General features: G+C 45.3%; 1 protein-coding gene across 1 annotated transcript in view; it reads left to right on the plus strand.

Moving 5' to 3' along the window:
• The window catches only part of LOC137642642 (DE-cadherin-like), a 148,963-nt gene that overhangs the window by 27,788 nt on the left and 106,175 nt on the right, over nt 1–15,000 (plus strand). The gene's annotated exons all lie outside the window — the stretch shown is intronic.

Consider the following 15,000-nt stretch of genomic DNA (forward strand, 5'->3'; position numbering starts at 1 on the left):
GATATTGTTACTTAAACTAAACAATGCTCGATGTAAAAACAAGTTAACCCCCATTACTATATTTTACTGAAGTGCAAGGTTCATTTATTTCATGGCTTTGTTATATTATATCTGTATCAAATATATATTTGATGGATTAATGTTATTATTCATTATGAATACGTCATTTCGTAACTAATTAATTTCCCAATTAGTGTTGAAGCAAGAGATGAAACTGATTCTATAAAATTGTGATATTTGAGCGTTGGAATATTTCACACAAATATCTGGTTTAGTCATAAATTTTCGTTCTGAAATTAGGCTGGGGGAATTGGAGCCTTTTATGTAAGGAGGTCACGTGGAGGAGTAAAGATTATCGTTTACATCATCATAAACATTTTCACATCCAATGTCACCTTTAAGTTATTTTGTCATAATTTCAGATGGCACCCTTCCCACCTTCCCATTACAACGCGCATGTGCAATATGTTATTTTTCCTGTGACGTTAAACTGCTGCAAATATCTTTTGTGAACTTCATTTTAATCTGTGCTTATTGGATGGCAACACAATGTTTCTCAAATGTACTGATGAGGATATGGATTCCTATTCTCTGAGTTTGCTGTATAAAGAAAGATAACAATATAAGCCCTGCACGATGAAAGCTCAGGGCGCTTTGTGTTTTGCTGAATTATGACGTCATGATGTTATTTACGTTAAAGGGTGTATGCTTTTGTCAGTGTATTTTGCTTTTTCCTCTTTTATGTTAGAATGAAAAAGGCTAGAACACCGCAGCACTGGCCTAATCAGCATTATGATATAACAATACACATCTCAATCATTATGTCGTAATTCGCTGCTTTCGAAAAGAGTTGAGGAGTTCTAGAGCTTACTGTATGGGGTGATCAAAATAACATTTGCCTTCTTAGAATAGAAAGTAATTTGATATGTTTGCCAGAAGGTAAATTATTTGCTGATTATCTTCTAACCAATTCTATGGATTAAGGTTGACGAAGAAAATTTGTCAAGTGAAACTCGGAGACATTTCAATAGCAGGAATGTTGGGAGTCTCAATAGTAAAGTTATTAGGTAGTGTGACGGGCCGAGAGAAGGTTGTGACTCAAAGGCAAGTTAAAAACAACTGAGTAACTTTATTATAGAACACTCTCCTTTATATACAAAAGTTCAAGGCAACAAGAATTTTCATGTTAAAAAAACAGACAATGTTACAGAGGAGAAACAAGACATGTTTTTTTCAGGTTCTTTTTAGTGCGAGGGGAGAGCGAAGATACAAGCAAAAAATGAACTATGTACGAACGTGCGACACACGGTTGGTACATGGCTCCCCCCCTAAAAATGACATACTGTACATGTTAAATATGGTGCCCTGATCTGGAGAGGCGAACTATAGGCGGGTCATCTGGCAGGAGATAAGCAGCTTTTAGACGATTAATGGAGACCCAGTCTTCTTTGCCACGAATGTTTAGTAGGAATGCCTTCGGATTGCGTCGGATCACAAGGAAAGGGCCAGTGTAAGGGGGCGTTAGCGGTGGCTTACTAGTGTCGTTGTGCAGGAAGACGTGCGTTGCAGAGTGCAAGTCTGTCGGTATGTAATGCTTCGCAGGGGGCTTGTAAGTCTGGCGGCATGGAGTAAATTTTCCCACGACGTGACGTATGCGCTGGAGATTGTCGGAGGAGGTTGCAGAAGGAAAAAATTCGGCAGGGATGACCAACGGATATCCATACACCATTTCAGCTGCTGAGACGTCGAGGGCGTCTTTAGGAGTGGTCCTTAGTCCCAGGAGGACCCAGGAAAGCTGAGTAAACCAGTTGGAATCCTTGCAGCGGGACATCAAAGCTGCTTTGAGGGTGCGATGAAAACGTTCAACCATTCCATTGGTAGCGGGGTTGTAGGCCGTTGTGTGATGTAGGGTGATGCCCAGGAGATTCACTAATGATGTCCACAATTGAGAGGTGAAAGTGGTACCCCTGTTAGAAGTAATATGCTCAGGGATACCAAATCTTGCAATCCATCCTGAGAGTAAGGCAGATGTACATGAGGCGGACGTTGCAGTTTCCATGGGAATGGCTTCAGGCCAACGAGTGGAGTGGTCGATGACGGTAAACAGGTAACGATGTCCTTGTGATGTGGGTAGGGGACCTACAACGTCGACGTGAATGTGTGCGAAATGACGCTGAGGTTGAGGAAAGGTACCCACTCCTGAATCCGTGTGTCGATATACTTTGGAAGTTTGGCAAGAAATACAGGCGTGGACCCAATCTTTAGCATCCTTAGAAATGCTGTGCCAAATGAACTACGTCTTCAGCAGCTGTGCAGTAGAATGGCACGAGGGATGTGAAATGCCGTGAATGAAATCAAACACCTACTGGCTCATGGGAGCAGGGATCCAAGGTCGTGGTCTACCAGTGCTGACGTCACAGAGGAGGGTGGTGTTGGAGTCTTCAAGAGGGTAGTCTTCCCAACGGAGGGACGTGCAGGATGTCCTACATGCTTGATACTCTGGATCCTGTCGTTGGGCTTCAGCCAGGGCGTTGTAATCCAATCCCAGTTGAACGGCAGCCAACGCGTTTCTTGACAGGGCATCGGCAACGGGATTCATTTTCCCAGGGACGTATTGAAGGGTGCAATTGTATTCAGCCTCGGCGGAGAGATGTCGGCGTTGACTGGCGGACCAGGCGTCAGACTGTCGAGTGAAAGCGTGCACCAGAGGCATGTGGTCTGTGCGAATGACGAAGGTCGTACCTTCTAAGAAATGGCGAAAGTGACGGACAGCCAAGTGCACCGCCAGCAATTCGCGATCGAAGGTAGAATAACCCGATTCTGCCTTGGACAGTTTTCTGCTGAAGAAGGCCAATGGGCGGGACGAGCCGTTGACCACCTGCCTGAGTACTGCACCAATAGTGACGTCGCTGGCATCGGTGCAGAGAAGGAGAGGGGCATGTGGGATAGGAAAAGTGAGAGCCGCAGCAGTTGATAGGGCCTTCTTTGCATTGCAAAAGGCTGCTTCTTGAAGGGGACCCCACTTCAGGTCCTTTGGCTTGCCCTTGAGGGAGGCGTAGAGGGGAGCAAGAGTGGCGGTAATGGCTGGCAGAAAACGGTGATAATAGTTGATCATGCCCAAAAATTCCTGCAGAACTTTGACGGTCGAGGGCACGGGGAAGTCCTGAACGGCTGCTACCTTTTCAGAAAGGGGATGGACTCCTTCGGGAGTGATGCGGTGCCCTAAGAACGACACTTCTTTGGCGCCAAAGGTACACTTGTCGTTCCGGACTACAAGGCCGTTTTGTTGTAGGCGGTCGAGCACGATGCGCAGGTGACGGAGGTGTTCCTCTTTTGAGGAGGAGAACACAAGTATGTCGTCCACATAACATACACAGAAGGGGAGGTCCCCTAAGATGCCATCCATGAGACGTTGAAATGTGGCCCCAGCATTACGAAGGCCAAAACAGGAGTAATTGAAGGTGTATGTACCAAACGGAGTGGTGATGGCGGTCTTGGGGATGTCTTCTGGGTTCATAAGCACCTGATAATACCCCTTCAGGAGGTCGAGCGTAGAGAAAACCTTCGCTTTGTGCAGATAGGTCACGTCGGCAATGTTTGGGAGGGGGTAGTGATCCGGTTCTGTTTGCATGTTCAGGTGCCTGTAATCCCTGCACGGACGAAGGGAGCCGTCTTTCTTCAGAATGATGTGTAAAGGTGACGATCATGGGCTGGAGGCCTTTTGGCAAAGGCCCATTTCCTCCATTTCGGCTAATGTCTGTTTGGCGGCTGCCAATCGTTCCGGTGCCAGACGTCTGAATTTTGCGAAGACTTGGGGTCCCGTCGTCTTGATATGGTGATAAATACCGTGCTTGGCAGGAGCCGTGGGTGTTTGGCGAAGTTCTGGACGGAAAACTTCCGGGTACGACGTGAGGAGGTGTGCGTAGGCATCCGTGGGTGCGCTGATGTGGAGAGCGAGGTTAGAGGGGGCGGGTTGAAGAGGTGTCGACAAATACGAGTCTGCGTTGACCAATCATCGGTGGGCGACATCGACCAGAAGGTGGAAATGAGAGAGGAAATCCGCACCAAGGATTGGCAATGTGACGTCAGCAACGAGAAACTTCCAATTAAATTTACCGTTTCCGAACGATAATGTGAGGTTCTTGTAACTGTAGGTGGGTATCACAGATATGTTGGCAGCTAGCAAGCGGACGTCGGCAGACGTAGACAGACTACGTCGTGTCCTGAAGAGTTTCCTTGGCAAAAGAGAACGACAAGCACCCATGTCTACCAAAAATTGCATGCCCGTTCCTACATTATGTAAAAAGAAAAGATTAGAAACCCGGGAGGCCAACGCCACGAGCGATGGCCTGCTTACACGTTTTTTGGCCACTGACAATCCTTGGCACATTTCTTCGCGGTTGCCCTGAATGTGAAGTGATAATAGCAAAACTGCAGCGAATGGGAGGTAGTAAGTGGCTGTAGAATTCGTTGGTTGGGGTTTGAGCGAGTGGCGGGTGGTGGGTGGCTTTGTCGCCGCTTCGGCACGTCACGGGGTAGGCGTGTATGTCTTACGGCCTTCACGTCAGCTTCGGGTGACGTTGAATAGGCGTCCTCTTCGTCAGGGGTGGAGGCGTTGATGGAGGTCTTGAAGTGGCTGTCCATAAGGGCGTCGGCTTTGGTCATCAAGTCCTTTATGGGTATACTATCAACATCGAGTATGGCAGCGCGTATAGGTCCGGGTAAACGGCGTATCCAAAGGGCACGAAGTAGGTTCACCTCATGAGGAGAGCCGTCTGCGGCAGGTTGAAGGCGAGCGATACTGGTCATTTCCCTGAGGGCAAGCGAAGCCCTTTGGTCCCCCAACGGTTGTTGAGAGAGCTGAAAAAGCTTTGCTATAGGGGCGGCTGGCGACGGCGAGCACTGCTGCAGAAGGTATGTTTTGAGGGCGTCATACGCTATTGGGGTGTCTCCTTGTTCACAAAGCCAGTCGGATATTTCCGGGAAGGTGTCCTTGGGTATCGCCGCGAGAACATAATCTGCTTTGGTGGTTGAGCGACCCACGCCCTTGATGCGAAACTGGACTTCTGCGCGCTGAAACCAAGTAAACGCCTCTCCGCTGGCGAATGATGAAAGTTTCAATGGGGGAGTTGCAGCAATAACTTCCGTAGAGTCCTCTATGGTACTGTTTCTCAACCTTTTTCTGGTGGTGGCCCCCTTCAATCCAGTGCAAGTTGTTGTGGCCCCTCCATGCCAACTCTGAGTTCTTACCCCCCCCCCCACACACACACACCCGCCTTCCGTCCATCACCTTAATACGCCTAGGGAAGGTATATTAATGGTTCTAGTTTGAGTAGTACCATGTACTCAAAACACTAATTTCAGGCATGAATCAAATACCAATATTAATTGGAAAAATATTTTATTTGAACACTTATCTATTTACAAAAGGAATAAAAAAACAAGGAATACATGTAGGTACAATTGGCTTTATCTTGAAAGGTTTCAGTGGGATCCCTGTGACTGATGCAAGGCTGCCAACTTGTCAATGTTTGGCTTGAAAGCTGTCAGAGAGAGACGTAAATCGCCTCTTTTTTCTATGTCAAGGCGATTTCGTGTCTTTGGCAGCAGGTACATCACCCGACTGAAACCAGTCTCAACCAAGTAAGACGTGGGAAAGGCAAGTAAGAGCAACTTCACATCTTTCCAGAGTATTGGGTACTTCTTATACACATCTTGATTCATCCACAGCTTCTGGTGTCCTCCACGCTTGAACCTTGCTTGAGCTGTTGTGTTATTCTGAAGTTCAATGAGACTTTCTTGTAGGGTGACATCAACTTCAGATACATCAGCAATGAAGGGATCCACAAACCAGTGTGGCACAGTCATTTGGAGTAGGTCAGAGAAGCGAGTGTCCATATCATTATGCAACTGCTTCAGATGGTCAACATACACTGCTAGGTCATCATCAAGCAGATCGGTGGATATAACTGCTAAGGAAGGAAACTGTGCAAACTCTCGTCTTCCAAGGTTCAACCAAAACAGCTTGAGTTTCCCTTTAAATGTAGTAATTGCCTCCTTGCAGGAAAACATGGTGGAGTTATTTCCTTGAAGCTCTTTGTTCAGAACATTTAGCTTTTCAAATATGTCAGACAGGTAGAAGATGTCACTCTTTGCATCAACAAGTTTCTGCCCAAGTTCTGTCCCACTAAAGAAAGAGATAACACTGTCCCAAAGTGCAACAAAACGGTTCAGGCAATTACCTTTAGAAAGCCACCTGACTTCTGTGTGCAACACAAGTTTTTCAAATTCTTCATTGTTCTTTTCACATAATTGCTGAAAGAGGCGATCTTTCAGTGCACTACTTTTTATCAAGTTGACAGCCTTGATAACATGCCCAAGTGCTTCATGAAGACGTCCTGCTAGGTTTTTGGCAACCAGGTGCTGCCGGTGAACAACACAGTGCACACAAACGACATTAGGAACAGCTTTTTTTAAGTAAGCACTGAATCCCCGATACCTTCCTATCATAGCAGCAGCGCCATCTGTTGCACAAGCCACAATGTTCTTGAGTGGAATGTTGTTCTCCTCAAAATAGACCTCAAGTTTTTTGAAGATGGATTCTCCTTTAGTGTCAGTCGTTAATTTCAACGCGAAAAGCATTTCTTGACATATTTCATCTACATCAAGAAACCTCACAAATGCCATCAAAAGAGCAGAATTATCAGGTAAAGTTGATTCGTCGAGTTGAAGCGAGAAATCATTCACCTGCAGTTTTGAGATTAATTGGTTTTCAACATCAGCTGCCATCTCATCAATACGGCGTGATACTGAGGAGTTGCTCAGAGGAATAACACTAGTTACCTCTTGTGGACTCTGATTCATGACTGTTGAAAGCACTACAGCCACTGCCGGCATGATCAGAGATTCACCGATAGTATGAGGCTTACCTGCTTTTGCAATCAAATTTGCTATCTTGTAAGAAGCCAACATCCCTCTGTCTACTTTTGCCACTTTTTGGGTAAACATATGATTCACTGTCATCCTTCCTTGGAAGTCATCACGTAATTTCTTGAAGAAATCTAGCGGCTTGTCTTTCTTGTCTTTATGTGCAGTCTCCAGATGCTTTTTCAGTTTGCTGGGACGCATACTTTCATTTGAGAGTGAGGTCATACACAGCAGGCACATAGGCATTGTAGTATTTTGTGGAGATTCAATGAATCCAAAAGCAAGATATTCGACAGAATACTGTCTGCATTTTTTCTTAGCTGGACTGGTCATGCTTATCTAAAATAAAAAACAAACAAAACTCATTAAAACTCAGTACCGCTATTATTGTCTGGGAAATCATTGCCCTCCACATATTCAAACAAGCAAATAAAAAAGCAAAAGTTATTAGCCATAAAAGATACTCTTACCCCTCCCTCAATAACAAATAAAGTGAATAGATAAATAAAATTCATGACAAGTATGTGTGTGTGTGTACTGAGTGTACATGAAAGAGACTGTGTATGTAAGTATAAATGTATGTTTGTACACTGTATGTAAGTATAAATGTATGTTTGTATGTACATACGTATGTGGATATAAAGTTATCTTTCACAAACCTCTTTGGTAGAACTTAAATCAAGTCTCTTCCTCGCAAGTCTATGTTAAACTGAAAGACGGATCTATTATTGAAGAAAAAACAATATAACGGTTATATTATAACCCATATACCGTTGCTGTTAAAATTGTTTATAAACATCTTAATGGTTGTCGTTCGGAAGTTTACCAGTCAGCATAATCTTTGATAGTTCAGTCTTTTACCACTCTGCCTGCTAGAGAGAGGGAGAGAGAGAGAGAGAAAGAGAGAGAGAGAGAGAGAGAGAGAGAGAGAGAGAGAGAGAGAAAGAGAGAGAGAGTTAATGGTTTTTGTCAAGGGTCATAGTTCAGCCTTTTACCACTCTGCCAGCTAGAGAGAGAGAGAGAGAGTGAAGAGATTATTGAATATTTCACTGTCTGCAAAAATTACCTGCTATATTGAATTGAATGATGTTCAAACTAAACTCAAGCATATTAATGATTTATTTCAAAATATTACACATTTATATATTTTGTGGGTCCTAAATTTTCTGTGGCCCCCCATGGCCCCCCATTTTTCAAATTTTGCCTTGTGGCCCCTGAAAAAATCTCATGGCCCCAAGGGGGCCATATGGCCCACGTTGAGAAACACTGCTCTATGGTACCAACGATGGAGGGGCGAAGGGGGGGGGGGGGGGGGGGTGGGAGGTAGAAGGCGGGATGAGCGAGTCGACTTCCGGGGTCACCAATGTGACGGGCCGAGAGAAGGTTGTGACTCAAAGGCAAGTTGAAAACTTGTTGTTGTTGTTGAAGATTGCCTGGCCCTTTTGGCCAGACACGGGATTTTGCAATCTTGCAGCCCATAGGTGTTTAGGTAGGACATATTGGGATAGGTAGTTGGGTGAGGGATATTCTGCAACATTTATTTGAGGATATTGGGATAGGTTTTGGGTGGTGATGGGATGTTTGAGAAAGGAGTGATTGACTGTGGGAAGGGGAAACCTTCCTAAGAGCCCACTGGCTCCAGTCTTAGTTAGAGAGAAAGAATTATAGTAGCAAGTCCCGATAAGTAGGAGAGCTCGGGAAGGAGTTGAAAGTTTGTAATCGGAGAAGTTGATATAGGTGAAGTAAAAAACTTCACAGTGGTTTAAGCTTAAGTTGTGAGATAGAGGGATAGTGTGAGATTTCAGCTGAGTGGGAGAGAGCTGAAAAAGAGGAATTATAGCGGCTTTAGTGGTAGAGATAGGGTGGAATACAAAATTCCTGTATCTGTGAATAATAAAAAAAAAACGTAAAAATAAAGGTTACTTGTGATTTTATTTATTGAGACAAATAAAGGTGGTTTGGAGGGATGTCTGAACTGAAAAAAGAAGGGAGATTGAAGGTGAATAAGGTAACACAGGCCGTTGTGCGACATCGGGTTACCAGCTGAGAGGAGAGAAAGATATGCTGGAAGTCAAAAAGACCGCCGACGACCCCGACCCCACCCCCAGACTGGCAACACAGGCTGCTGTGCGACATCGGGTTACCAGCTGAGAGGAGAGAAAGATATGCTGGAAGTCAAAAAGACCGCCGACGACCCCGACCCCACCCCCAGACTGGCAACACAGGCCGCTGTGCGACATCGGGTTACCAGCTGAGAGGAGAGAAAGATATGGCCACCAGCCGCCAGCAATCGTTCCGCTCCCAGCACAGAAATTGCAGGGGGGATAAGGTTTCTCTTTTAATTGCCGCTTAGATTTCTCGTTGGCTTTGTTGCAACGTTATCTCGGTGGAGGGTAGCTGCGGAGAAAGGCTAAGAGGGTGTTGTGATTGTCAATAATATGCTTGCCAATTGCTGTTGCAGTTGCAGGAGTGTTGGGATTAAGATCCTGGCGAAGCAGGCTTGTTTCCTGACATTGCTGTAGATAGTGCTGTATAGGTTCTTCTGTGTCTTGATTACAGAACTTGCATGGTCTGATTGGTCTATGCGGTGCTGCAGGGTCTTGGCCATTATCTAAGATGATTTGCCAGTTGCATAGATATCCCAGTCGCAGTCTGCAGATGATTACTGCGTCCTGGTGAGGTGTTTGTCTTGCAATTGGGTGTGGTAGTATGTTTGTAGCTTCAATATACCACTTTGCAGATCTTGATCCATCTAGGAAGGCTCTTCTTACTTCACTAGTCTTTTGGATGTTGCAGTAGGTAACCATTTTATTTTTAATGGTTTTTAATGACTGTTGCAGAGTAATGCTAATAGTTTGGCACATTAAGGCCGATTTAGCTAGGTGGTCGGCCTCGTCGTTGCCGGAGATTCCTGTATGACTTGGAATCCAATTCAAGGTGACTTGCCTGTTGTTTCTTTGGTGGAGCAGGACTAAGAATTTAATTGCAGTGATGAGGTATACATTCTCTGTAGGTTCCTTGCTGCTGAGGGCCAGCATGGCTCCTCTGGAGTCTGTATGGATCGTTGTGTTCCCGTTATGTTGATTGGCAGAGTGTTCTAGAGCTTTTGCAATGGCCACTAGCTCAGTTTGCAGTGTGGAGGCATGGTTGGACAGTCTCCAGTTTGCTTTATATCCTGATGTAGAGATAACTGCAGCAGCAGCTGCAGGGATTGCACGGTCAACTGATCCATCTGTATAATAGGTGTGAGGTGCAGGTGTGTTCCTGATTGCATTTTTTGCAGCTGCAGTGAGTTGCTCTGGCGTGCAGAGAGCCTTGCTTGCTTCTGGTAGGATAGTGAAGTTGTATTTGATAGGATCACAAGCCCAAGGAGCAGGAGGGATGTAGCCTTCATGCATTTGTTGTCCCTTGATTTTGTGAGCCTCATTTTGCATCTGCATTCTTCTGAGTGTATCTAGTAGTTTCTTTGCATGGGAGTTAGGCGGATCCAGTTCTTCAGCAAGAGGTAGAAGCCTTTTTATTTAATCGTTGAGTGGGCTTTTTCTGTCTGCAATGATTGACTTGAATATAATGCTGCTATTCCTGATGTCAATCCTGGCTGACAGGGGAATTAGGTTGGTTTCTGCTCTAAGTAAGCAGAGTCTTGTCCACATTGGAGAGCCACTAATGAGTCTCATGGCATTGTTTTGGACTACTTCTAATGATGCTTTTTGAGTGTCAGTCAATGCATCAAGTGTGGGTGCTGCATAATCAATGTGGGAACGAATTTCTTGTAGGTAAAACAGTCTTAGGAGGTTGTTTGATACTCCTTGTTTAAGGGAGGTCATGCGTTTCATGGCTGATAGACGAATTTTTGTCTTCTTTCTGAGGTAGGTTACTTCATTGGCTGGTGATAGGGTTTTGCTAATGATTACCCCAAGGTACATGAATTGACTCACCCATTCGATGTCCTCACCCCTCAGTGTGAAGTTCTGAGGGTTTTGCGAATGTTTTATAGCCATTGCTTTGGTTTTGTTGGTGTTGATCTTTAGGCCAAGATCCTTGCATTTGGCCTGGATCATGTCAAGGGCTTTTTGAGTGATATTTCTGGCATGAGCTTTCTTTGGGCATACTATGCATATATCATCGGCATATATGAAAATTTCCACTCCATTTGGGAGTTTTAAAGTGGATAAGTTCTCCATTAGTAGATTGAAAAGGTAGGGGCTGAGTATGCCTCCTTGTGGTGTACCGTTTTCTAAGGGGATGAACTCAGTGGTTTTTCCTTGGAAAGTGACTCTGGCTTCTGGGTTTTGTGTGTAGTTTCGAGTCCAGGCCAGTAAGTGTCCTTTCACTCTCTTTTCAACAAGTGTGAAGAGTATAGCTGGTGAGCTGGCTAGCTCAAAGGCTTTCTCGAGATCAAGGAATATGACAAATCTTTTGTCATTAATTGTTGAGAGGACATCTGTAATGCATTCTTGATTGCCTATGCCATTTCTGTAGGCATATAGGCGATGATGTGGTTAGCCTATTTTCCACTACAGTCTATTGAGTACCATTCTCTCAGCTACTTTCTCTATGCAGCTTATCAAAGCTATAGGTCGGTAGGTATTTGGCTCCTTGGGTTTTGGAATAGGTTTGGTGTCTTGCTGGTTCCATGTGGTTGGACGTAGTCTCTCCGTGTGTGTCCTGTTTATCAAATGCAGGTAGACCAATTTAGCATGGTTTACCATGTTCCTCAGCATGCTGTATGTGATGAGATCGGCTCCAGGGGCAGTGTCCTTCCTGCCTTTTGATAGGGCCGTATTTAATTCCTCCATGGTATAGGGGTGATCAGTGTCATCTACCATGTTGCAGGCGGCTTCTATGATGTTGTTCCTGATTGGGAGCAGTGTTCTCTGCCTGTTGATATTTAGCAGAGGTAGATTGGTGCTTTTTGCTCTGTCCGCAATGTTGTTAGCAATCCTCTTGGCTTCAGCTAATGGGTCTGGGTGTGTGACTCTGGGTGTATTGTACTTCCCAGAGACTTTATTAAACCAGCCCCATATTTTGGATAGGGATGTGCTGAAGTTGACCTCGTTGCACCATGAGTACCATTTGTCTAGTTTGACTTCCAGTGATACTTGTACAGAATGTTTGATGATCTCTACAAGTATTATGTAGCTCATCAGTTCTGTGTCTTCTGAGGAGTTTCCTGGTCCTGTTTATTCTGGCATTCATTTCTTTGATGCGGCTGTTATAGTACCAGGCATCAGCATGTTTCTTCTCAGAGTTCTTTTTTTGTGGCATGGATACACTGGCTGCTATCTCTAGTTGTTTGCTGAAGTCGGTTGATAGGGTGGAGATATCATTGTGCGGGTGTTTGATATATTCCAGAGCCCACTCTGTCATGGCTGTTTCGAATTTTTCCCAGTTAGCAAACTCTGGGTTCCACCTTTTTGGGGGCGGAGGAGGAGGTGGGTATTTCTGCAATTCGAGTGTTACTTCAATGGCAAAGTGATCACTGATTAGTACAGGATGTGGTTGCCATTTGGCTCCTCTTTGTATGGCACTGGATAAGAAGGTGAGATCTAGGCGACCTCCTTTTAGATGGGTGGCTTCTGTGACGTTGTTGAGCAGTGCTACATCAGGATATTCCTGCAGTAGGGCATGCAAGTGTCTGCCAGTTTGATTTGTTTCTGATATTGAGTTCAGGAACTGATGATGGGCGTTAAAGTCGCCTGCAATAATTGAGTCATCGTTGGAGGCTGCTGCAAAGAGTGCTTCGGCATCAATATTTTTTGCTGGGGACTTGTATATGTTGTGGACTGTTAGCGTCGTGGCTAGGAGAGATATCTGGACACTAAGAGTCTCTGCCTCTGTCCCACAGTCTATGCTTGGTAGTAGTTTGGAGGGGATGCTGCTTTTGATGAGAGTAGTCAGTCCTCTTGTCGTTGGTGATTGATACGTTGTGTATACTTTGTATCATGAGAACGTGAATGGTATGCTCTCATTAAGCAGAGTTTCTTGCAGTATGATGATGTCAGGGTTTTGCACTGAGGTTTGAGACTGGAGAAATGCAAGGTTGTTTCGAAGTCCACAAATATTCCATTGGAGCAGTTTTACTTGGGTGTTTTGGTTGTTGCAAGTGGTTGTATTAGGTCCATTTGCAGGAGGAACTATGAAGGGAATTGAGCTCTTAGTTCCTTGGCGGCGTTGTCAAACACGAAGTCATCCAGAGACTCCTGTGTAAATTTGATTTTGCGGGATCGCAAGAAGTTGCGAAGGATGTTGCTGATGGCTGCTAGCAGAGCATCTATGGGACAAACAGAAAGGTCGTACTCACTGCTGTCAATGTTTAAAGGATGTTTGGAGGGGCGTGAGGCGCTAGATTTGCTTGTGACGGTGGAAGGTAGGTTAGGAAATTCTCTTAAGGAGTGGGAAATGTTGGGTGTGTGAGTGATCGGTGCAGAGGAGGATGGGTTGGGTTCTGGTTGTTTTGGCTGGGTGACATTGGGAGAATTGGTTGGAGAGGTAAGTTTTAAAGGTGAGGGAGTGCGAGGAGTATGGGTTGGGAATCTTTTTGCTTTGGGAGGAGGTTTGGGAGGACGTTGAGGTTTAGGTGCTGGAGGGGGGGTTGGTGGAGAGGAAAGTTCAGGAATGGCATGTCTGGAAGGGTTAGGATTTTGTTGGGAGGTGTGGTTGGATGGTGGAGGGATTTGTTTAGTTGGAGGTGGCTGAGTTCGACGCTGTTGACGTGGATGGAGGTTGTAGTGGCGGTCTGCTCCTTGGCAGTCTGCAATTCTCTGAAGTCTGTGGGGGCATCTATCATGCCAAGCATGATGGGATCCTCCACAGTTAGGGCAGCGGGCGATGGTTTTGTGCCCTGCTTTATGCCTGGCAATACAGTGGGCGGTGGGGTGTTGTCTGCTGCTGCAAACCCCACAGATCTCTGGACCTGTACAGCGGGATTTGTGGTGGCCAAACTTCTGACACCGGAAGCATCGAAGTGGTTCCTTGATGTACTCTTCGGTGCGGAATGTGCCCCAAAGGCCGAAGGATAGGTGAGGAGGGCGAGATCCCTTGTGGATGGCCTCCAATTTGTGGGATCTACCTCTGGCTTTCCCTTCACATCTCTTGACAGTGATGATGGAGGGATGTTGGAGCACAGGTTCTAGTGGAAGGTCGAGGTCATAGACAATGATAATGGTGGTGGGCCTTTCGTTGATGTCCAGTTTTAGCACGTTTTCTTGTTGCTCAAGATAGGTCTTTGTTGGCTCATCTTTAGCTGTTATGACCAGTTGTCCCCTGCGATTGGGACGTATGGTCATGTTGAAGTGAGGATTGCTAGCCTCCATGGCTACTATGGCAGCATAGGATGTTATGCTGGGTCCTGGAGTCAGCCTAAACTTGGAGTCTCCAGTTGTTGCTATTTGCGAAGGTGGTTCTTGAGAAGGGTTATTTTCATTCTCAACGTCTTCTTGGGTCGCTGATGGGTGATCTGGGGTCTGCACTGGGTGGGCCTTTGAAGTTCCAGGGACTGGTTCTGTTGCAGGAGACTGGGGGAGCTTTGTATGGCTCCTCAAAGTAAGGCATCTTGGTTTTTTTATCCTGCCCTTCTCCACTCCTGTTCGATGGGAGGAGGTGGGGATAGGGGATGAACCCCTTTCTGCCATTTCAGAACACGATGGTGGTCCTCAGCTGTCGAACAATGTATGCTGCAGGTGTCGTCTCAATAAAGAAAAATAAAGAAAAATAAAAATCAAAACTCAGTTAAGTTTGTAAAATCGCAACACTGAAAAACTCTAAGGGAAATGCAGTGAGAATTTCAGTTACTCGCTAGTTAAAGGTGATCCTTTCACTAGCTTGTTAGTGAAGAGGATGAAGTTGAAAACAACTGAGTGAATTTATTATAGAACACTCTCCTTTGTATACAAAAGTTCAAGGCAACAAGAATTTCATGTTAAAAAAACAGGCAATGTTACAGAGGAGAAACAAGACATGTTTTTTTCAGGTTCTTTTTAGTGCGAGAGGAGAGCGAAGATACAAGCACAAAATGAACTATGTACGAACGTGTGACACACGGTTGGTACAGTAAGATATTGAACCTTTTTG

This window comes from Palaemon carinicauda, chromosome 6 (assembly GCF_036898095.1).
Source record: "Palaemon carinicauda isolate YSFRI2023 chromosome 6, ASM3689809v2, whole genome shotgun sequence".
NCBI classification, from domain to species: Eukaryota; Metazoa; Arthropoda; class Malacostraca; order Decapoda; family Palaemonidae; genus Palaemon; species Palaemon carinicauda.